Source organism: Daphnia magna, linkage group LG3, assembly GCF_020631705.1.
Source record: "Daphnia magna isolate NIES linkage group LG3, ASM2063170v1.1, whole genome shotgun sequence".
NCBI classification, from domain to species: domain Eukaryota; kingdom Metazoa; phylum Arthropoda; class Branchiopoda; order Diplostraca; family Daphniidae; genus Daphnia; species Daphnia magna.
In genome coordinates this window covers 2385545-2409506 of record NC_059184.1, presented here as the reverse complement: position 1 = coordinate 2409506, position 23962 = coordinate 2385545, and the positions used below count along the sequence as shown (strand labels likewise).

The 23962-nt window shown below is 41.0% G+C and overlaps 2 long non-coding RNA genes across 3 annotated transcripts in view; one reads left to right on the top strand and one right to left on the bottom strand.

Moving 5' to 3' along the window:
- Positions 1–11627, top strand: part of LOC116918917 — a 46906-nt gene extending 35279 nt beyond the window's left edge. The window contains exon 6 of one of the 2 annotated variants that reach the window (XR_006644445.1): positions 11112–11627. This is a non-coding gene — a long non-coding RNA (uncharacterized LOC116918917). Of the gene's footprint in view, positions 1–5724; positions 6243–11111 lie in introns of those variants that run through there. The other variant, XR_006644444.1, reaches the window with a different exon arrangement.
- Positions 11628–17754: 6127 nt separating this feature from the next.
- Positions 17755–21040, bottom strand: LOC123470726. Its single transcript, XR_006644451.1, has 3 exons — positions 18858–21040; positions 18595–18794; positions 17755–18500 (listed from the first exon to the last, which is right to left on the bottom strand). It is a non-coding gene; the product is annotated as an uncharacterized LOC123470726 (long non-coding RNA).
- Positions 21041–23962: the final 2922 nt, after the last annotated feature.

The window sequence follows — 23962 nt, the reverse complement described above, 5'->3', positions numbered from 1 at the left end:
GCCTCCTTTCTTCTCTTCTCTTCAATCAAACCAACTCGACACATTTTCTCTATTCTTTATTCCACGCAGTTAGTTGTGTGTTTCTTTCTTCATTCTTTCATCTCCCACCAGCCCTTTTATTCACAATCATTTCTCTTTGATTTTTGATTTCCCCGAAATACCAACATGGTTTAGATAATTTTTTTTTTTTTTTTTGTTGTTGTTGGAACACAGATTGTAGCTTCCATGTATCCTTGAGTGAATTCAGCTGGATTTGTTAACCGTAAGGTAGGAAGCGCAATGAAGAGGAGGCCGCCAGTTTTGCCCGTTAGAAGTCTGGTCGTATCAGACGGAGAACCTGTTTCTCTGTGTAACGTGTAATCTTTCTTTTTTTTTTTGTTTGTTTTTTTGTGATAGTCACCAGTCCCGATGACGCTCCCTTGTCGTCTTCCTTCCTCTCTTATTGATGGATTTTCATAGAAAAAACCCTGTGTTAACTTTGCTGTCTTCAGTGTGGAAATGAGGTCTTTTTCTATACGATATTTTTCTCTATGCATCTCGTTTTCCTAGGACTCTGAAGTCTTTTTCTCGATGTTTTTTTTTTTACTTGTTTTACAAGATTCTCTTCTCTCTTTCGTCCTTCTTCGATTTTTGGAGAGACTTTGTCGGAGCAAGACGCGGCGCTCCCCTGCCAAAGGAATGAAGGCTGACCAGAGATACGACGATACGAAACGAGTTACACTTCAGAGTTCCGGCTCTATAGCACCTACAACGTGTTCGATTTTGCTCACACATGAAAAGGTTTTTTTTTTTAAAAAAAAAAAAAAAAAACAAAAAAAAAAAAAAAAAAAAAGAAAGGGGGGAAAAACACACATTTCATTTGGATATCATTTTTCCAAGAAAAAATCGAAAATCTTTGCCTGGAAATCGACGACAAGTCAATTGTCTCGTCCCCCCTTTTTTTTTGTTTTGTTTTATTTTCAGATGAGTTGAAGAGATGTTGCATCTCTTTTGTTTGTATATATTTTACTCATTTCTCCCTAATTTTTGTTTTCTTTTTTCTTTTCCCACGCAATTCATGGGTTGCATGATGGTCCGTGTGTGTCGGTACTAAGTCGTGTTTTTGTTTCTTTTCGTTCTCGAGTTCGTGTCGTGCAGCACGTCTCGTCAGATTCTCTCTTGTTTTTATATTGTTGCTAAGTTGATGTTGGTTGCTAGCCACCGGCCACCACATTCTTTTATCATTACCTTTTTTTTTTTTTTATTCGTTTTTCTTTTGGAGAGATAGACACGTTCATAAAAGGAGCAGCAGATCGTATACGCATGTAGTTTCACTTGACGAGTGTCTGGTGTATTATATAAACCGAAGTTGACTGAGACGCTCAGAAACGCTCCTCTCCGCTATAGGCAGCCCCGCCGGTGGGTGGTCGACACACTCAAACACACACACACACAGATGGGGGGAGAGAGAAAATAAAAAAAAAATACAAATAATAAAGGGGTATGTGAAAAGAAAAGAAAAAATGGATGCCAAATCGTGATAATGAAAAAATCGTGTACTTATTATGTCTTTTTTATTCCTTCTTTGATGAAACATCGCCGAGATATAATGTCGTCTAGACAACATGAGATTACATAATAGAATCTACACAGCGAGGAAAGAAAAAAAAACCCGAACTTGATGTGCTGTTACGTCATCGAAACTTTGACGGATTGCATGTACGAGAAACAGGGGAGCGGAATAGAGAGGCGATGTGTACAGAGCGGCGGATCGAGAGAAATCAGTAGAATAATAATGAAAGCGACGGCTGGACCATTGTCTAACATTTCTCTCGTTTTTAGTCGTACGAGGAATAGATATTAGGATGACATGCGGTGGCTAGACGCAATGGTCCATCAGTATGAGAGACAAGAAGGCAAAGAGATGGGAATGCATAAAATATATGGCGATGGAGCTGATGGAAAATGGAACAAGGCAGCAACAAAACGAAAAGAAAAAAAACGACACTGGCCAGCCTTTGCGACGTGGAGTGATTCCCGTGCGTGCGGGAATGCTTAAAAAATGCACACGGGTCGATAAAGTCTACTTGATGACGGCCCGTATGACACTTTCAAATATTCACGGGCTGCGATCGAGTTGGCATTTGACCTGGTCACAGACTTCCAAAGTCGGAAAACTGTACAACACAGAGCAAGTGACGCAAAAAACCTAGCAGTTCTTATCATTTTCTTTTTGATTTCATCGAGCTGATGAAGACTGGCGTTTTTGTTTTCTCCCTACACGTTGAGCGGAGGCGACGGGCGCACCATTTCGGTACACACACACACAAAATCCGTCGTCCGGCAATGTTCGCTTGACATAACGAAAGCTATAAGTCAAACTGCACAGCCCCAAAAGACACGAGAGAGAGAGACCCGAAATCAAAAGAAATTCATCATTCACGCACTGATGCGTGTCTACGCGCTGCACCATCAGTTGGCAGATTGTAAGCCCATATATTTCTGGCTTTCAACAGCCGAATTTATTCCCTTTTCATTTGTTATTGTGAGGTTGCAGTGCGCGCGTGCAAACTCTTTTGACTCTGGACGTCACTTTTGTTTTCTAGACGGTCAAACGTTTGACATGATGAGGCCATACTGTTGTCTTTCATATACCGCACACAATATATAGAAACGATGGATCTTTGAGAGCAGTCTCCGGGAGCGGCTTGTGCCGCCACAGACCTCCTCAACTTGAAAACGATGATTTCGTGTTACGCAGAAAGAAGAAAGAAAAATTGGGGGAAGAACTAAACGAGAGACAGAGGGGCTGCGTCTTATGACAGAGACGCATGACGTCCGGCAGCGTCTGCCGCTTTTACAACAAACGAGCAGCTTTTTTTTTTTATTTATTTATTTATTTATTTATTTTAGTTTTTTTCCGCACACGTCTTTTCCTTTTTGCCTCCTTTTCTCGAGCCCCCCCTTATTCTCCCCTGTCTTTCTTGTTTATTTATCTTGCTGTCAGCTTTTCGGCACGGCCACGATCACCGCTAAATAACCGCTGATTAATACATTTGTCAGCGAGAAGTGAAATGAAATATTACGGGTGGGTGGGCGCGCGAGGGCTAAATACCCAAAACAAACAAGTCTATGCAGAGAGACAGGATGAGGAATAGGCAAACAAGTCGACGTCACTAGTCCCCCCTCTGTGTCCATTTGTTTTTCGGGACCCTCCGCTCTGTACTTTCATAATGTCATTTAACAAACAGCACCGGCCATCTTTTTTTTTATTTGGTCCAATTATCATTGGCGTGTGTCCTGTTTTTCTTTTTCAATTCACATCCTTTGGCATCAACCGTAATATTTGTCATTGTCCAATTAATGAAGAGCGTTAGGGACGGGATTGTATCGTGTCAGAGGGAGAAATCGAGAGAGAGAGAGAGCGGGGTGTGTTGCTGTTGTTTCTCGCTCATCATAAGGCAAGTCGGAGAGAGCTGATATTCACCCAATTGGTCTTTGATGAATGATGGTTGAACCCAAGTGCCGGATAGTCACGATAGATTTACTTGTGGAGAGAGAGAGAGAGCTACAGATGAGGGACGGCTGCGAGTCGCATGCAAACCAAATGGCTATTTAATAACCCCATTTGGAAACAACAAAAAACGGTCTGTGGCGGCCTGCTGATGGAGATGGAACTTAAGGGTCGTGCTGTGACCCATCAAATGAAGCGAGTTCTTTTTCTCTTACCCGCCACCCCACCCCCTTCACCTCACGTCTGTGTTCGACAATCAACATTGTCCTTGTAGCAAACGAGTCGCCCTCATTTGTTTTTTTTTGGTTTTTTTTCATTTATTTATCCATATTTGCATGTACCTTCTTATCTCACTTCTTTTCTAGTTTCTGTTTTCGTTGTCAGTCCAGTTTGTGACCTTACATTCCTCTTCGCTATCTTCCCAGACGTGGCCATCGATCGAACAAAACAAAAAATCATCAGCGTAGCAACAACATCAACGCTGTTGTCGTCACACGTCGCCGAGAGTCTTAATTGGGTGAAATGCATCAAGAGCCTTGCCGTGTTTACGCAAACTCTCCCTTCTCGTTTGGCGCGTCCCACTTTTGCCTCTTCCATTTCAACGCAATCTTTTGTTCTTCCTCTGTGCAGGTTATACTTTTACTTCGAACTGATGACGTCGTCGATTCTCGTCAATCTCCGATGGAAAGTTCGCCCTTTTTTTTGTCGTTTTTCTTCGTGCTAATTGTACCGTAGCGTATAGACTTAAAACGCAATGCCCAAAAGAACTGTTTGAATGTAGGGTTTGAAAAAAGCCTTGCGCTCCTCCGGTCCTTTAATTTTTTTTTTTTCAATCTTTTTTGGCGATTCCTTTTCTTTTCAGTCGGTTACGCTCTTCAAATGTTCTTCGGCTTCTTTGTCGTTTTTTTTTTTTTGCTTATTTTTTTAAAGAAAAATTGTAGTAGAGCAGCTGCTCTTGCGTTTCATCTTGCGTTACGTCAAAGAAGACGGGGGACGGTGGACTCGTGCCCTTGCACGCACTACGTCGTAGAACAACTCTCTTTTCTTCTTTTTGTTGTCTCTGATACGAATGTTCTCTCTCTCGCCTCTCGATCAGCCACAAACCACAACCATCAGCCGCCCACGACCTCCATCAAGACCCAAACTTCCAGATGCCGAAAGCTGTCTGGCGTTCGCACCTGCCCCCCACCCTCTTCAGAACCTCTCCATTTTTTTGTTTTGTTCCCTCTGTGTGTGTGTGTGCAACAACATAAAGGAAAAGGTTGGAAAGGGAACAAGAAGTTGGGCTTCTTCATCGTATCCCCCTCGCCCCCCTACACAAAAGAGTCAACGAAACAGCAGACGTTCAACAGAGGACTGAAGAAGAAGCGCTCGTATGGACTTAAGATTTTTTTTTTAAGTGTAGGGGAAAGGGGATATAGTAAAACATAAGTCGGTCACGCCGGGGAAAAAACGATTCCCTCATCACCGGAGGGTTTTGTGACGGCGGGAACCTCACATGTGGGGGTTAACATTTTCAAAAACAGAACACAAAAGTTAGCGCCAGCTGTTTGGCCTGGACGCGCGCGCGCCAGCAGACACCGTCTGCGCCACTCGCTTTTATTTTTCAAAGTTGTTGTTGTTATCATTAAATGGTTCTTTTCTTTGTTTTTTTCGTTCTTTTGCTTACCCCATTTCTATGAGAGACTTACGACATTTTTAACTTCCCGCTATCAAACGACCAACCACACGTATATAAGATAAGCTTCTCGTTTCCTTTACAATAGCTGTTATAAGAAGTGATGTTTTCCATCCGCTTGAACACTGATGTCACGACTGTAGTGTTCGGTAAAAATTCACGTTTGTCACTCACCTTTTTTTCGTAGGTCGGGGGATTCCCAAACTTAGGTATTCTCTGCGTTACAGACCTGCCGCACACCTTGCCAGCAAAACAACGGAACAATGATTTTTGTTTTCAAAACTAATTATACACCACCTCTTCTGTTTTTCTACCTATACAAAATAACAAGTTTGTGGTATGAATTCGTATCTTGTCCATGCGTAGATGCTACACCAACTGCGTGCAGGATTTTACGGCAGATGGTAGACCACGGCAATGATAGTCTGTTATCTTTTTGTCTGTTGCTTTTTAGTTTAAACCTTATTGTTTTCAGTGATTCTTTCCTAATTTGTCGACTCTTCCCCTCCGTTTCCTTGTACATTTACATATTTTTTTTTTTTTCTTTTCTAAGGTTTGCCTCTGTAATATGGAAAAGACTTCGGCGGAAACAACCACGTGCGTGTTGTGATTAAATTAGAGTGCCAGCACAATGCTGGAGGATGTTTTCTGGAAGGGAAGGGAAGGTTGTTGTTGTTGTTTTTTGTTTTTGTTTCTGTATCTGTATCTGTGTCCTTCCAATTAAAATGAAAGCCACACACATAGAGACAGGTGGTGTGTGTGTGTGGCGGTGCTTTCGGTTAGGCGGTTGCTATGCGTCTTCGTCCATTTCTTTTTGTCCGAGACTTTCAAAGCAGAGTGGCCGGTTCCGGTCGTAGAACTAATTCGACAGGTTTGGTTATTCAAAATTTTTGAGAAATTTATTTGAAAACAAAATACAAAGTATGTCATTTGTCAGGGCTAATGAACCCCATCTGTTAGATCGTTGTGACATCAAACAGTTTTTACCTTTTCTTATCTACATTTTGTCGCATCCTCTTGCGAGTTTCATTCGCCCCTCAATTGCGAATAATAAAACGCAGTTTTGCAGAATTTATAACGTAATCTTTGCAGTTGATGTATGGGTTATTAAAAAAAAGGAATAGAAGTTACAAAAGCAAATGAAATTGCACTAAATCCTTTGCTAATATTTTCCCGCGATATATGGTCGTAACCTCAATTTTTTTTTTTCTTCGCCAGACAGTAGTTTTCCGGTCAGTTACAAGAATGTAGATAAGCGGAACACAAGTACAAAAGCCTGTTAGGAAAGGAAGAAGAAAAACAAAGGGAAGCAAAGGGCACGATGACTGATGATCCGTCCGAATCGGTTTGCTACAACGGTTCTATATTACCATTATGTAACTGATCCTAAAGGTTTTAGCTGTAGAGATTCTTTTGCTGTTGTATCCTTGGCAATAAGCCACTTCTGTAGATTACAATGTCAATAGATTTTTTGCAGTTCTTAGTTTTTTTTAGTTTTTTTTTAATATATACATATTCATGAAAAAAAGGGGTTTAGCGAAAAGCCATCTAAGTTCAATGTTGTTTAGTTTGTTGATCCCTTTTGCGTGACTTCGGTCTTCTGTCTGGCGTTAACCGAGACGTTAGGAATGGCAAAGACGTTGACTTTTATACAATGACGAAGAGTCCAGTTACTTTATAGACAAGCAACCGAAGTCTATATGCTACCGGATAAATGAATTTGATCTCATTTTTTGGTTTACGTCTAGACGATAATTGCACGTATAATATGCATACTGTTATGCACATTATCGTTTGTCATTGTGGTTGTGAACTAGCCATCGATCTCGTCTCCATTGTGTCGTGGTACGTTTGGTTGGATATCTAACAAGCCAAGGAAAACTTGTATGTACATATCAATCATTGTATTGTTTCCATCTGCATTACGTATTCAAAAGTACCGGGCCGCAACAACGCTCATACTTTGCATATACAAGCAAAAGGCAATTGCGTGAATCGTCGTCTGTTTTGCGGTGGCTTCCAGTATTTCCTTCCTCTTTCATAATTTTTATTTTTTTAATTTCATTTTTCATTTATTTTTATGTGTGTTTTTGTGTGTGTTGTTCTTATAGACCCTGTGGACCGTATAGGGTTATACATACATCTCTGCTGGATATCGTGGAAGGAGTTCCAGTAGTTATTATACTCTTTAAGGTCCATAGGAAAGAAACGGAGTGAGGTAGAGGGGGTGAATGAGACCGAAGAGCGGAAATAGAGAAACGAGTTAGTTGGCCTATGGGAAGCGGACATAAAACGGATTTTTATTATGTTGTTCCAAGCTGATTGTTCCAAGCTGCTTTAAAAGCCCTTTTTTGATGATGCCTTTGGCCCACCACAATCAAACCAGGCGTTTGGATAATGTGCACGAGTTATAATGAGGGCGCCAATGAGCTGACGTCCGTTGAGATTTCTAGGGGGGTCGTCGTCGTGTTAGTCTATAACACAAGAAATGCAAATGCGGGGCACACTATATTGACTCGTTGTTATTGCCCCACGAAACGTGATGTGAAGAAGAGGCGTCATTATAAATCGTATTTTTGATATGGCTTGTAATATTACTGCTTTGGCTGCATAGTGTGTTTGTGTCCATTTGATTTATAACATCGACTGAAATGGCCTCTAGCAAGAATCTCTCTCTTTCACCATATTCATCCCGAGTGTTTTGGATACGTGCTATGTTCTATTCGGCCATGTTTGCGGGACGAATACATGTATTCATATCTTTACACTGAAAACAACAGCAGACATATTAGGAGAGAAGGAGAGCCACGAGAAGAAAACACGTCAATATATCATCCATTTATATTACGGAGATATCCACGTAGTTACTGTAGAGCATATAGACATAAGCTATAGGGAGTGGAGTTTGATTACCGGCCGCGACGGCTGTTGTGTACGGCAGTGGTGCCCGTAATGACGCAGTATTTCATTACATACACACCAACATCTATAGCAAGGGCCCGCTAACCGGCTGCTTACGGCTGGGCCGACCCAACGTCTATAACTATGTCTGGCTTTTTATATGCCTGCTATATGGACTGTACACATTGGACTGTAATTGTTCGTATCCATCGCACCGATGAGGTGCTGGTCTCTACGACGTAAAGGGAAGGGAAAAGTTGTTTTTTTTTTTTTCCTTCTTGGGTTTTATTGTATTTTATTTTTTCGATTTTTATTCGAGTCGTGTCCTGTTCTTGTTGTTACTTTTTTTTTTCGTATTTGCTTTTGCTCCCGCTGTTCCACCCCGCTGTTCCTGCTGTTACACCGATGGAAATCAAAGAAACAAGTGGAGGAAAAGAATAAAATAGAAATAAAAACATACAAGTGGATAGATCACGTTCTCTGCGCGGTCGTGTGACTGGAAAAATAAAGTTTGAACGAACGCACACAAACAAAACAAAAAAATAGGAAAACAAATAAATGAAATCAAATTAAAAAAATTGCCACGCGAGCAAACGAAACGATTTTTTTCGGTTTTTTTTTTCTTCATTTTTGTTTACCAATGGAAAGATGTGCACCAAACATTTTGATCGTCTTCTATTGTCCCGATCTAACGACTAGACTCCCCAGAGCGGAGAAAAGAAGAAAAAAAAATGTGCAAATTTATTTTTTCTTTTGTTTTTTATTTTGAACGACTGAAAATCGAAAGCTGCACGATAGAATAGGATTAGGAAGATCAAGTAAACATTCTAGTCAAGTGCTGCCCGTCTCAATCCCGACTCTTCAAATCATCCGCCTCGTGTAAATCCCCCCTCCTCCGCCTTATGATAAAGACATCCTTCATCCCACGCAATCCTTAACGTAATGGACCTCCCATAAAGCCATAAATCGTATTCAAATGACATACTAATTCCCCCCCCCCCCTATTTGTCCCGTATTTACTGGACAACACGGGCCCTAATGTCGAACGAGAGGAATATCAATGGGAAAGTTAGCCTGACATGTAAACGAGAGAGCCAATTAAGAAGCCACGCCTGTCCATAAGAGTTTGTTGCGCAAGAGCGACGGCAACTAAATTTGCTGACATGGGCGTGACACGCATAACGGGTTAAATCTCGACGGTGGGTTCGCTTTCGTGCGGCGGACACATCACACTTTTTTTTTTTTTTCGGGACTGCCTTAAACAGCAGACACTCTCGATCGGCGTGTGCTTTTAAACACGAACGTAACACGTAAGGAGTCCCTTTTTCTTCACCCGTCCTTTTGCCTATTTCATGGCTCCGTAATATTGGATGACAAATCGCATTCTACGGACGACGCAGACGAGACCATCTGGGACCAGGATGTGTGATGGACGGTATATAAAGCCAAAAGCAAATAGAAGCTGAAAAAAAGGGACCCGTAGCATCGTACGTTCAAATGCGAAAGCAGATCCCGCTCGTCTCTTTCTAAATCCCTTTCCCCGAATTTCTTTTCGTATTTTTTAGGAGGGAGCGCGGGATCGTTGAAGCAACGCATCATCATTGCGTCTTAAGTCTGATGTGTAATTGAATATATCATCCGTATGCTACCGTCAGATAGGGTTGGCGGTACGAGAGGTAGCCGCCAGAGTACGGAAGAAGAAATGGGGTTCGTTAAAGATTGCCTATTTCTTTATAGGGTTGCTATGCCGACTGATGTCTATAATCATCAACGATGTGCAAAGGGGAGATAGAAAAGGGTTTCAGTAGACTCTTCTTTATATACATGTGACATTCGGTTACGTAGAGTGTAGTGGGGAGGGGGAAGAATAGAGTAGGGATGACATTTGGGGATTTTTTTGTATAGGAAGCAGATGAGATCAGAGGTCAACTGGACGGGCGGAGTTACTCTACGCCCCGTTACAGGTCTAGCGTATTCAGCCGATGCATTTGTGATGCCTGCTTATGTATGCGGGCAAGACAACGCACACACAGTAGGCCTTCCCCCCCACTGAAAAAGAAAAAATAAAAGTGGGGAGAAATAGTCTGCCGATCCACCAGGGGAGGGTTAGATCTATTGACAGTGTATTTAACCATCCGTAATCCGTTGATGCATCGGGCAAAAAGAGAAAAGAAATGAGCTATCCTCCGCCTATATTCTCTCTCCCCCCTTCCTTTTCCGAAAAAAAATATAATCTTCTGCAAAAGAAACGATAATTTTTTTTTTTTCATCAAAGCTAACGGAGAGGAGCAAAGATGAAAGGGTGGGTCCCGCTTCGATCGATATGACTCTTCTATGTTGCTGGCCCTGGGGGTGGGTTAGCGCTTGTCGATTTTCCGTGTCTGACTTCTATTCTGCGTGTGTCTGCTGGGCATGAAGCGAAAGAAGGGGAGGAGACGGGCGGACAATCGGAAATGAAGCACACGCGCGTCGCTAACAGAAGAGCGCAAAAGAAAAAAGTCAAAAACAAATGGATGACTGCGAACCTTCCTTCCTTTTCTCTTTGAAAAACGAAAAAGAGATGAGCCAAAATATATAAAAAAAAAAAAAAATAACATGACATCCTTTTTGCCCCTCCAAGAAACTGCTGGCTAGGACTATACAGCAGTTCCGTCTACAGCAGAATAGCACGACTAATTTGTTTACCACAAGTCTGACGAGAAGCGGAAAAGAAAAAGTGAGCCGTACAAAGAGCTTTACCAGTTTTTTCCGAGAAACGTGTCTGCTCTTTCAATATTTCTTTTCGGCATGTTCTTCGCTGCTCTTCCGAACATTGCGTCGGTGAGGAACCAAAGGGAAAACAACGATAGCGTTGGGATTGTCGATATTACGTACACAAAAGCTATTAAGCGATCGTCAGCTCTTATCATTTACTCGGCTGTAAAAAAATTATTTTTTTATTGTTTCAAACTTTAAATTCGAGTACCCTCCAGACTTTTGTGTAATTAGACACGTACGCTTCAATCCTTGACTTATTTTTTTTTTTTTATTTTTAAATAGTGCGCCTTCAAAGGGGACTCGAGGACGGTGCCCTGGTTATTCCGATCGGACGTGCGTCTCATCGATCGTTATAGGTTCGATCGAATTTTGTTTTTCTTTCCCTGTCTTATGGAAGGAACTCGTCGGAGAATGTCAACTATGCAGTCGGTACCAAAATAAGGATAGTAATCTTGGGCCGACGCATATTTTTAAGAGACGACCAACATCTTCTTAGAAAGAAATGCAAAGAATCTGACTGCACTAGACGAACGAAATTGCTCAGACTGGACGTTCAGTGGACTGAAACAAATAATGCGACCAACAACAAAACAAACGTGTTCTTGTTCTTAATCGATTAAATAGAAGAAAAGGAGCTGCTATTTGTCATTGAACAGAATTTTGAAAAGATGTGCACTTACGCGCGTAACAGACAGCTGTCCAAACATATCTTAGATACGAGTAAGTTTCTTTTGTGTAGCGTTCGAAATAAAAGAAGCAAAAACAAAAAATATATATAATAAATTAAATAAAGGAAACGATCCGTCTCGTCTGGGCAAATCAGACTATATGGGATGATACGAATGACAACAATATGGCGACAGTAGTCCACTTTTAACGGTCGTTCGTCGCGCAGTTCTCTCATTAATTTCGAAAGGGAGAGAGAATCTTTTCTAAATTTTGATAACCTAATGGCTTCATTTCTCTTGAGGAACTGTCAATCAAACAAATGACACACGAAGAAGAAGAAAAAAGGGACCGCGAGAGAGAGAGAGACCCTAGAATCAAAACTTAAAGCTAACAAAGACATTTGTCTTCGTCGACACAGAAAACAAAACAGAAAAGGGAGGGCAATTCTCTTTCTATTTCCCTTTGATTTATCTGTTTCTTTTATCCTTGTTTTTTATTCTATTTTTGGTTCGTTTTTTGTTTCTTTCTTTCCTCACGAAATTGATATCCATAATGACCTGTGTCCCTCTGACTCTATTTTTGTCCTTCGTTGCAACATCAACGATGTTATCTGTCTCGTATCTTTAATGGATTTAGAAACACGCACGGACATGGTTCCGCTCAGGCGGGCGGTGTCTAGCACATCAGGAGTGCTGGAAGTCGGTCTCCTGCTGCTTCTACTTTTGCTTCTTTTCCTTTCCCTATAAAGAGAAAAAAAGCTTCCAGGTTTCAGGTATTTGCTTTCGCCGCATTATGTTCTTTCCCACCCTTTTCTATATATATACATTTTTTTTTATCCCTCAAAACTTGTTTCTTTACAGCAGGGCTCGGCATTGGAAAGATCTTGTCGTTCGCCCGACTTTCCCATTTTTATTTTTCACGGCAAATCGAATTAACTGGGTTCATTTATTGTAAAACGTATTTGTTTAAAGGCAGTACATATAGAAAAAAAAAAGGCAAGTGAAGCGAATGAATATTTAAACAATCACGCATAGGTTAGGTTAGCGCATAAACAAGACAGCCATGCGCAATACGATTCCCGGTGGACACGAGAGTCATCTAAAAAACAGTCCCGCGGTCGGTACAGCTGATATTTTTGATGCTCGACTATTCAGCACAAGAAGCGGCATTTTACTTATGCACATTTAGATTCTTTAGCATTTAACGTCGTTTAAAAAAGTCAACACGGAAAAAGGGGGAGAAACATTTGAACTGTGAATGAAAAGAACGAAGGGAAGGAAAGACTTACGCACTGAATGGCCCATCCTCCCCCCCTTCCGTGGCGATAAAAAGCAAATTGGGAACGAGAGCTTTGAAAAGACGGATCTAAAAGAAATATCTGGGATATCATTCACAACGATTCCGGTTCATTTTCAGTGGCCGCGAATCGAATGAAGAAAAATAAAACGAACGAAATGTCAAACGAAACTGAGCAGTAAAAAAAAAAAAAGGGAAAAAGAAGAAGAAGGAGAAAAAAAACGGGACAGATGGGAAGGCAGAGGAGTAATAGAAGATAGGCCGTGTATAGCCTGGCCTTTGATGATGATCCCGTCTCTGATGTTTCTGTCTGTGACGCACGAATCGCAAATTCAATCAGCAGCACAGTTGAACGCGCTCGGCACGTCTATCCTGACTCCCATAATTGCTGCGCGCTTTCGTCTGCTTCGATCACGACATCCATACTTTTTTAGTTCCCCATATACAATCTGGGCTGATGCCTTCGCTCTGAAACCATCCAACAAAAAGCCACGACTTGTGTAGAGCAATATTCATATTAATGATTCAATTCAACGTTTAGTTCCCCCCCCCCCTCCATTTTCTACGGTGGCACTTGATCCCTCTATTTCACCCTTTTTCTTTTCTCTTTGGACTTGAAAAGCTAAGACGAAAGTTTGGCGCGTTGCTGTCTCTACAACGTGAGAGCGACCCAATCTTTGCTGCGGTTAATAGCATCTTAAACACACAGACATTATCGATCTGTTGATCTCTCGGTTGTCGTCAGCTGGGCTCCCATTCGTCCGAAAATTAATTGGCCTCATTAACGACTCTGACCAGGCAAAAGGGAACCCCTAGCCAGGAAGCTATTATAACAACGTTTTGAGTTTGGCCGCTCCAAACACGCCTCACCTTCTCTCCTACGTGTACATATAGAGTCTCTCAACTCTTCTCTTAGTTCACTCGACCAACTCATTAGTGTGGGCCGCGATTCTTTACGACCTTCTACTCGCATAGAAATCAGTTTACACAAGCGCTCACCGAAAAACCCAGCCGAGGTTTAATATGGGGGCCAAAAGGCGGGGATACTTAGACATAAGGAAATGTTATGTAGAGTGAAGGCCGACGTATACACAGAAAACTGTTGCTACGGAGCACAACCTGGCCGGCTACCCAAAGCATTTTGGATGGTTAATTTTTTGTTTTGAACAACGTTGGATCAGATGTTCTTCTTGGTAAAGTGAGCATAAGGCGGGAAAGAAGATGAGAAAGACATAAACTACATTAGCCTCTCTCTCTCTTCGTTGACTTGCTCTAGTCTCATTTGAAAATGGGGTATAGGGTGCGCGTTTTTTTTTTCTTTTTTCTTGACGGGGGTTATGCGTTTCTTTTCGAACTTATAAACACAGCAAACACGAAAAGCCAAAATAATGTGGCCCCTCTACATCTTCTTCCCCCCCACTGGATCACACTGTCGTTGCTCGCACAGAGAAGAATAAGATAAAGAAGAGCCTAATGATGTCGGCAATGCGCGCTGTAGAGGATCGGCTCAGCTGGCCAATGATCCCGCTGCTCCAACACGGACAGATTTGTGTGATGATTTTTGTGTGTGTGTATATTCCCCCCCTCTTTCAACTGTTCTTCTAGCCGAGCTCAAAAACAAAAAAAAACTTGCCGACAATCTTCTTTTCCCTGGTGTTTTCTATATTCACTGCTGGCTAATGTAGATATTGACTTTTTCAACGATGCGGATGAAGGGAAGTTAAATATAATGCAATCAACGTGTGTGCAGCTTACACCTATTCTTTTATGCTGCATCACATACGATACGTATTAGGCTCTACATTTTGCAAGGGCCAAATTCACAATGCGCACAGGTAGGCCTGAAAAGAATCGTTGGAGGATGTTGCATAAAGTCATACTAAAATTTTTATTATGCGATTTAATTTTGTCAATGGCAGTGCATGTAACAATAGAAGCGAAATATTTCAAATACGTTGTCAGCAGTACATATCGCATTCACTAGCGTATGTTTGTAATATGCGCAGTGTTCGAATTGTGCAGCGGTGGCGTTGGTGGACGCTGGTCCTATAGGGTGGGGTTCTATAAAGGGCGAAAGAGAAGGGACATGGCGTCCCGTTCGCCCGTCTCATTCTAATGCAATCACCGTCCGCAGACATTTACCGGGACACGCAACTACTCCGATGTGTCCTTGGTGATAGGGCTATAACAGTCGTTGCATTGAATGCAAACTGCTATTTTATTGATGTCATCTTGGAGGAAGGCGAGCGTCTGCGCTCAAAACTTTCCCGTAAAATACGAAACTGTGCCACTCTTTGTTGCTGGGTGCTCCACCCTGTTAAAGTTAACGTGAAAGCCGAACCAGAGGTTTCAGTACTCACGAGCGTGCTCGTAGATATATACATTCCCCCGTTTTCTCATCATAGCCTATACAGAATTTCGATGCAAATTGCCTGATTTTAATGAATCAACAGGCGGGACGACTCGATTTTTATCGCGTTTTATGTAATTTTATCTTGTTTGTATATTCATCATTCTTCGTTAAAATTTCTCGCCTCGTTTGCTTTATTACAAAAGTTTCTTTTTCTTTTGATATCTACAACAATATTGTGTGTGTTGCGTATATAGCTGGGTGGGGTGAACCGCCCATCGCAACACACTCTATCACTCTCTTTTCTTCCACATCAACACGCTGATGATGATGGAATAAAGTAAAAGTTGATGTGGCTTTTGGGACTGCATTTGTTGTATGCAATTTTTCGTATCTCCAATTTCAACGTAGTACCAAGAGAGAAACGTATAGAAGAAATCGTTTATTTTTTAAACCAACGATTTCTATCTATCTTTCAACAAGTCTATAAACATGTCGGTTGGATGAAGACTCCCTTTTTCCTGTCTTATATACCTACTTGTTAAATCAGCTGATGTCCATCGTTTTTATGTCCACTTCGATAGTAGCCGAGACTATTTATAGAACAGACATGGTTTCTTGTTGTAAGAAATTCCACTACACTTGTACTATAAATAAAAAGAAATGACCAGCATGACGTTAAGTCAGACAATGTAAGTAACGTACGACCTCCTCTTGTGATATTTCCCCCAAACAAGTCAAGTAGTACCGAAACAACGATATCCACGTTTATCGATTTTATCGATAAGAGTTTTTATTCTTTTTATTTTTCAAGAAGAAAACAGTCGGCTACTGCTTATTTGCAATGGTTGGTTTAATTTCATTTTTTGTTTTATTCCCATACAAATATTTGTGTTTTATTAATAATGTTCGTGTATATTGACTATCAAGATTTTGTTGGCGTGATGTCGAGCAATTACCCATGGCTTTTATTTTCCAAATCCATTTAGTTTCATGGGATTTTCCCTTTTTTTTTCTTTACTTTAGCCACAATGAGGAAAGCACCAACCTTCACATTATTATCATTATTATTATTTTTAGCTTCCCATTTTTTACGGTTTTTTTCACCACCAGGTTTTTCAACGACAACTTACACAGATGGGTGTCGAGCTAATTTATTGATTTTCGGCTGCCAACCAGGCTGAAAAAGCGTTGCCAGACCCTCCTAGCTGTGTCCCCTCAAAAAATCGATAAATTAAAAAAGAAAAAAACCATTTCGAAATGGACAAGATCAAATTGCAACGCTGACAAGATCCCAAAATGAATGTTTCCACGGTAACGATAATGTCCTTTTGCGCGCCCATTTGCTAGGCCGTTCTCACCGTCGTCTGCTTGCAATTGTCTCGTGTGTCCTTCGAGTCACAAGATGTACCGAACAAAAGACGAGACAATTTTCGTCAGGCAAAACCTTCAGTTTTGTTCCCAAATGACGAAGATGAAACTGTGTTTAATTGTTTATTTTCCAATGAGTCATCATTTTGTTTTGATTCAATTGAGGAAAAACAGTTTGTCGTGCGACTTTTCTCAACTTCTCGCCATAGATCAACCACGTGGTCTCAACTTGTGCGCCATTTCTTTCTTTTTTTTCGTTTCTCACGCTCGTCAGTGGACCGGCAAACTGAACTGTTCAGGCCGAAGAAGAAGTTGATCAATCACGAAAGATTCCGTGTGACAAGGCGAGTGAATCGGTCCGTAGCTCACGTTCGAAATACCGGACAACAATGTCGATTTCCGGAACAATTCGCTGCTTCTGTGGGTGCTATTCTGCCATCACCGAAATCGTAAGCCATCCAAGTTTTCATTTCACATTTTGTCGTTGAAATTTTTTTGTTCTCTCTTTTACAATGCCGTATCAGACCCTGACGTTGTAAACATGCGTCAAGTTCGTGATTGTTTTTTTTCCTGAACGATGGCCACCTTTTTTTTTTTTATCTTGGTCGCCATTGTAAAAATTATTTTTATAGTCGTATCACAAATTCGTCGAAACATTTTTCGAATGCCGATGCCATTTGCCGTATACATTTAAGTTTCGGCACACACCATTTGCCTTGTGTTCGGGGAGTCCCCGTTTAGCAACAATGCCCTTATAATGTGTTTATCATTGATCTCCAAATTTTCTGTTTTTAGGATGTGGTGGGAGAGGGTAGGGGTTGAAACTTGAAAAAATAACGAAACAAAACATTTTCCCTGTTGTTTCAATATCGAAAGGGGAATTCCCGCGCATGGTAACAAAAAACAAAAAGGTCTAAACAGTCGTTTCCTTTTTCCGCCCGAAAGTTTTGTTTCTGCTCCCCCACTCTCGTTTTGTTCCAAGCGTGGCGAAACATTTGACTATATTTTGGAAAAGAACGCGTTTACGTCAATGATTTCCAGACACGAATGCTATGCCTGACAGCGATTGAATCAAAATAAAAAAAAATAAATAAAATACGTAGAGATGAATGTGATGGCCGTCTTGCATATTGTTTGACATGCATCGCTCACGAATTGTTTGAACAGTTTCTTGTTTGTCCACTGTCGTCTCCTACATCTTTAATTCCGTAATGGAATAGTTCGAAAGGGTTTATTTCACTCGAGCATGTCTAGTACGACTTCAACAAGGCCGTTGCCTTTTACAGAGTAGCACTCCACACGTACACACACAATGTGTGTGTGTGTGGAGTTACACCATCACGCATGGCGGATTGGCGGAGGGAACCCAAACCACATTTCACTGGCGTAAGTCGACAATGTAATATGAGGGTAGGAAATAAATCAGCAGCCGTTTTTCTCTAGTGTTTGATGTATAGCCCCTGTTTGTATCTAATGTGTATTATTTGTTATCCAATTTCGTTCGCCATCATCGCCTCCTGTTAATGGAGGCAGCTGATGCAACGATGTCGGAGCAGCAAAAAAACGATTGATCATCTCCACTTGAAAAAAAAAAAAGGCTAGACAAAAAACAAGGGAAGGGGGGAATAAAATACATGGAAAGCGATAGAGAGAGACCAGTAAACTCCTATTAATGTGATAAACACAAAAGAAAGGAGAAGTAGAAACAGTCTGGGCAGGAAAGAGATGGGAGGTAAATTTGTAGACGCTGGATCTGATTTCAAAAAGAGGGGGGCCATGTCAATGTCAATCAAAAAATGGAATATGAATTGGCCAGACTGCAGTCTATTTCTCTCTCTCTTTTTAAAATATTCTCGTATATATAATAATGGACAAATTGTAGATGAGGTTGTAGTTGAACTTCATACTTATTCAACCCGTCAATCCAGGCTCTCGAGAGCGACTACGCTTCATTGGTCCGTTTCAATCCATCTACCATGCGCGCACTGTTTTACAAATAAAAGCAAGCAAAGAATATACACGTCTATAACTGAACAAAGCAATAGAACACGAGAGAGAACAAAAACAAAATATCCATACAACTCTGCGCAATGTTAGACGAGACGTTAGACAACAATTCCACGAGGATTGACTTGGATGATGGATCGGAGTCCGCTCGAGGGGGGCCAGTCTGGGCATCTCTTTCTCTTCATGGCGTTTTTCATAATCACGAAAGAGGGATTTTTTTTTTTTTCATTTGATTTTGAATCGATTATACGACTAGTAAACGAACGCTTAGCCTAAAAAATGGAAAAAAAGGAAATTGTTGACTTGCGATGGGCTCTAAGATATCATCGCTGTACTTTTTAATTGCGTGAATAGGTATGGTCAAAGATTAGAACTGTACGAGCAGCTGAGACGGGCGAGCAGATGTAGCGTTGAACATGTAAACAAGAAATGGCCACAGCAAGTGAACCGGGCGACCAGGTGTTACATTTACCAAAATTTCGTATCTTTGTCAGCGATCTAGTTTCCTCGAAAAGGGCATCTCTTCGACGTAGGGTGTTTGTATTCCATCAGGCTCGTTCTTTTGCCCGCAAAATTGTTGCGCGTGCGTGTAGGTTTCTTTTATCGCAATCGCAGACGGCCCATTCAAGTTGAACTATCAATCTTGGATACTTTTTGCATTAAGGTCACGCTTACGCTTGAAATGTTGACTGTGTTATCCAGTCTGTGACGCAATACCCTTCGCAACAGGAACTTATCGATTGGCACTCGACCGCAACCTAATCAAACTTGTGCGCTCACGTGGCCAATCCTTGAATTCTGCGCAGTTAACAAGTTTTTTTCTCTCTTGTTTTTATTCAATTTTCGCCTCTTTTTTCTTCTTCGTTGTCTTTATCGCTTCATCTACTTGTCTGGTCTGCTCAAAGTCCTCGCGTGAAACGTCCTCATAGGCGTTTTTGTATGTAACAAAGCTGACTGTTGCAGTCGCGCGCTCCATTTACGAGTTTACCTGGTTGTTTGCTGTTGTTGTTGTTGATATTTATACCGTTATGTTTTTGTTTGTTTTTTTTAAGATAGAAACTCGTAGACAATGACGAGAAAGAGAGAGCGATTCACATTAGGGAGATTTAAAAAAACAAAAACAAAATGAAAGAACCAGTGGATCTGGATTTCACCATTGGTTTCTCTTCGGTTTGTTATTGTTGCAACTGCGCACTTGCATCCGTTGGAGGGGGGCCTGATAGCAAGAAAAGCCAATGAAGAAATACGCATTGTCTTGATGGAAGTGTTGCTGCTGATGATGAAAACAACAAGAAGACAAAAGAGAAAGACAAACCGATACAAGATGTTTTTTATCACGCCAAGTTTTGTAGTAGGACGTTTGTTTGTGTTTTCGCCTTCTTTCTTCCTTTGGCCATGTTTCTCCGTCGTCGGTTGCCAAAAATGGGATAGACATCAGGAACGAAGAAAAAAAAGAAAAAGGCGGCCAAGGCTGTTTTTTTTTTTTTGTTTTGTTTTGTTTTGCGAACAAAGTAGGATCGAGCAATCTAACACGCATGTGAGCGGCACCACTTGTTGATGATGTTCCATATCCGGAGAGTAGCACGCCGCCATTCTAGTATTACGCTACAATCTGCTAGAAATCCTTTTTTGTTTTTTTAAATGAGTTTCTTTAACATTTTTCTCTGTTCATTCGCTTTTGAGAAAAGAACAAGAAAGATTTGCAACTGCGTTTAGCGGACGCGTTTTCATGGTTGCCTTCCTTTCCGCCTGTCTGTGACGATGTGAATTTTTGAATCAAAAGTCCCCGATTCACTAATAAAGCCAGGTGGGGGGACCCAAGGTTGTATTTTTGGTTTCTCTGCATCCGTCTGCCTTCCGACATTGACACCAATCTCTGTTGGCAAACGCAAAAGTTCGGTATACTATTTTGTTTGTGCCACCGCCAAATGGAAAGAAAAGAGATTGAAAAGGAAAACTAAACGATATTCCATGCGGAATAGTAAAACTAGCCTGAAAGGAGACCACACGTGTAACGTAGTGATGGCTAACAACGACCCCTTTCTCTTCATGCACCATTAAAATGTATCGGTTGCTATATTTATACATTCAACCTTTTCTTGTTTCACAATATTTTTTTTTTTCTTTTTAAACATTTTTTCTTTCTAATTTTCTTTTATTTATGGGCTATGAAAAACTGCTCCTCTGAAAAGATTTTTTGTTTCTTTCTTTTCTTTTTGTTCTCCTCCAAACCAAACAGAGATTCTTTTGCATATTTTGATTTTGACCAGACAACAAAGTCTTTTGACTTTCTGGGGCTGCCAAAATTGTATTCGGGCACGGCCTACGTGGAAGAATCTGTCCTTGTTATTTCTGTGTCGTAGTTAGAAATAACCCAGTAAGGAAAATTGCGTTTTACGCACAGCGTGTTGATGCTGGCAGCAGGCTTCCTTGTTGGCGTTTGGATTATATCCCTCCTCTTATGGACGCATGAATGAATAGTACACACACACATTGTTTTCAGTGGATTTAATTTTTAAAAAGAGAGAATTGAAGTCTTATCGGACATCGTTCTCTTTTGTAAAATTCATTCATTACAGATCTCACCCCATTTCCTTTTGTTTGTTTATCTTTTTTCATTTTTAAATTATTTTTTTCGAGTTTTAGCGCCCTCCCCTACCATTTATTTATTCATTTTTTTCCCCCCCTCGTGTTCCAGCCAAGAGCAGCTTGACAAAGAGGAACAATGCTGATCGCTTATCTCTCACCTTGTAAATTCATCCTGTATTTTATTTTGCTTGCATTATCGAAAATGCGCGCTCGACTGCGATGAGGGTTCGTCGCCCCCTCTTTATTTTTTATTCCATCGCCTCTTTTGTTCTCTTTTGTTAGTTTTATTGAGGTCTGGTCAGTAGACTCTGAGCTGATTGAGGAATGTCCGATGGAAAACACAAACTTTACAGATAACCAAATAACTAAGAAACAAAGCCTAAAGAGTTGGGTAGGAATTTATCTTTCCCGAGATGGCGGTAGCTGCCGCCATGTATCGCTCAATCACACTGAAGGTGCGCAGCAAGGCCTGGTAGTAGCAAGCTTCCATATTAGTAAAAACAAGAAAGAAAAAAAAATAAGTAGGCCAAATTCCAGGTTACTACGTACCGAAAAAAAGCAAAACAATCGAGCGAAACGAAGCAACACAAATAATACCGCTTTCAAAACAAAAGGCATGTTGGTCGTAATAGTATAGTATAACATCAAATATTGAATTCACTCATCTCCCGTTTGGCTATGGGCGCATTTTCGTTCCACTCGGACGAACTCCCATTTGTTTTATGGGGAACTATGTGGTCCTCTTATTTTTGCTTTTCTGTTTTGTTTTGTTTTGCATATCCGATCGTGTATCGCTGATACGTGGTTTTGTTGATGGGTAGAATCTAATTAACATGCATATCAAACGTACGTGTGTACACTGTGAAAGCCGAAAATTGAGGGCGATCGAGAGAAAGTGAAAAATTTAATGTAGCCCAACGACTATTTGATGTCCTTTTATTTTTCTTCGAAAAATGTGCACGAGAGGCTCATAAGATGATTTACAAGGTAAACGGACCGTCCTAGACATTGTGGGTGTTGGCAGAGGGTCACTACACGGAAGCGTCTTTGGGTCCGCACCTTAACTTTCAAATGCTGGGATTTCCGAGTTTAGCCAGTTTAAACAAACGGATAAATACCGATTTTAGACGTTGTCATTGTCGTTTGTATATTTGGGGTTTTCAAATACTGCCGCGGGTGTATACATTTTTCTCACGTGTTGATTGGCGTTTTGCCGTTTTGTTAAACCATCACGTCTCTTTATTTCTCCCTTTTTTTTTGACATCTCTTTGTTTTTGTTTTTTTTTCTCAAAACTTCATTTTGAGGTCGTCCGTGGGTGTGTGTGTCTTTATGTCTGGCAGCCATCGCCTCTGCCATTTTTGCTACCACAAACAAGGGGGAGACGAAGCTTGTGATGACGTCACTATTTTTGCGAATCATCGTTTACATCCTTTCACATTCATCTGCTAAAAAAAAAGAAAAATGCCGTCTGCGGCTCCCGCCGTAAAAAACAAAAAGTTTGTTGCTTTTGTATACGACCGTCATCTCTTCAATAACGGCGTTTTAAATGGTACTTCTAACGGGCGCGGTGTTGAGCCAACTGTGGAGGAAGGGAGACGCCAAAAAAAAAGAACGAATAAGAAAATAAATGAAACGTGAAAAGAGTGGAAGGAGAAAGAGAGAGAGAGAGAGAGAAAAGAAAGGAAAGAAGAAGAGAATGTAGATAGAATGATGGTGGTGGATAGGCAATCATCATCATTGTTGATTAGAAATATTTGATTGATGAGCGGCAAGAGACGATAGCAGAGGGCGCATTTTCATCTTCACCCCCCGTCTGCCCCTTTCCATCCAAGTTGAACGCGTCTAGCGTTGAATGTGTTATGTTTTTAAAAATATTACGATGCATAAGATCATTTAAAGAAATTTGGGAATCTAAAAAAAAAAAAAAATAGAAAAAAGGGAGAGATCGATACCGAAAAAGGCCAAAAAGGCGAGAATGATCGAATCAGGAGATGTGGGTCTTTTTTTGTTTTTCTAACATAAAATCCCACCTTCCAACCTAAAAAAAAAAAAAAAAGTCTTATGTCTGCGTCTGTTCGATCTGTCTGAGTTTAGTGCGTGCAGGTGCTTTGTGTGGTGGTGGTGGTGGGTCTAGGGGAAAAAACAGTTAAAAATAGCTGCAGCCTCGCCGTAAATCGAAGGCCGTTACACGGTGATGGCCCGCTATTCACACACGCATTTAAGTGTGTGTATAAATAAATACACAACATATTTTTCTTTACGGGTAGACGTATGGAAAAGAGGAATCCTATATATTCTGTCTGCTCTATCGTACTATACGTGTGTTTACATTGCTCGATGCTGATTGGTAGAAAGCCCAGACTGGACTCTCCTGCGTTTTTCTTTTTTTTTCAAATAATTTTTTTTTTTATAGGCGGCGGTGGCCTGCCCTCTCTGCTCCGGCCACAGCCTATTTGCGTATCGAGCAACGGCTGATCGTAAAAAAAAAAAAAGAAAGAAAAACGAAAACAAGACAAAATGTGTGGAATAATCAAAAAATACAACAAGCGGACAAAAAAAGAAAAGGGGCAGTTAAGAAATGAAATGAATTTGTTTTTCAAAAGAAAAAGAACAGAAAACGAATGTTAGCTTCGTTCTTTCTCTTCTATTTTAGCCCACCGTTGCGCTTTACCGAACCGTCTGCAGTCGAAAAATTGAGTAGCCTGAAGGGCATAAAAAGGAGGATTACTTGAGGTGGGTGGTGGGGACGACGACGTCGGCCACAACAGCGACGACGACGACGTTGGGTAATAACGAAACGCCGCGGGACGACCGTGAGAAACGGGCGTCGTTCGAGCAGCAAATCGCATT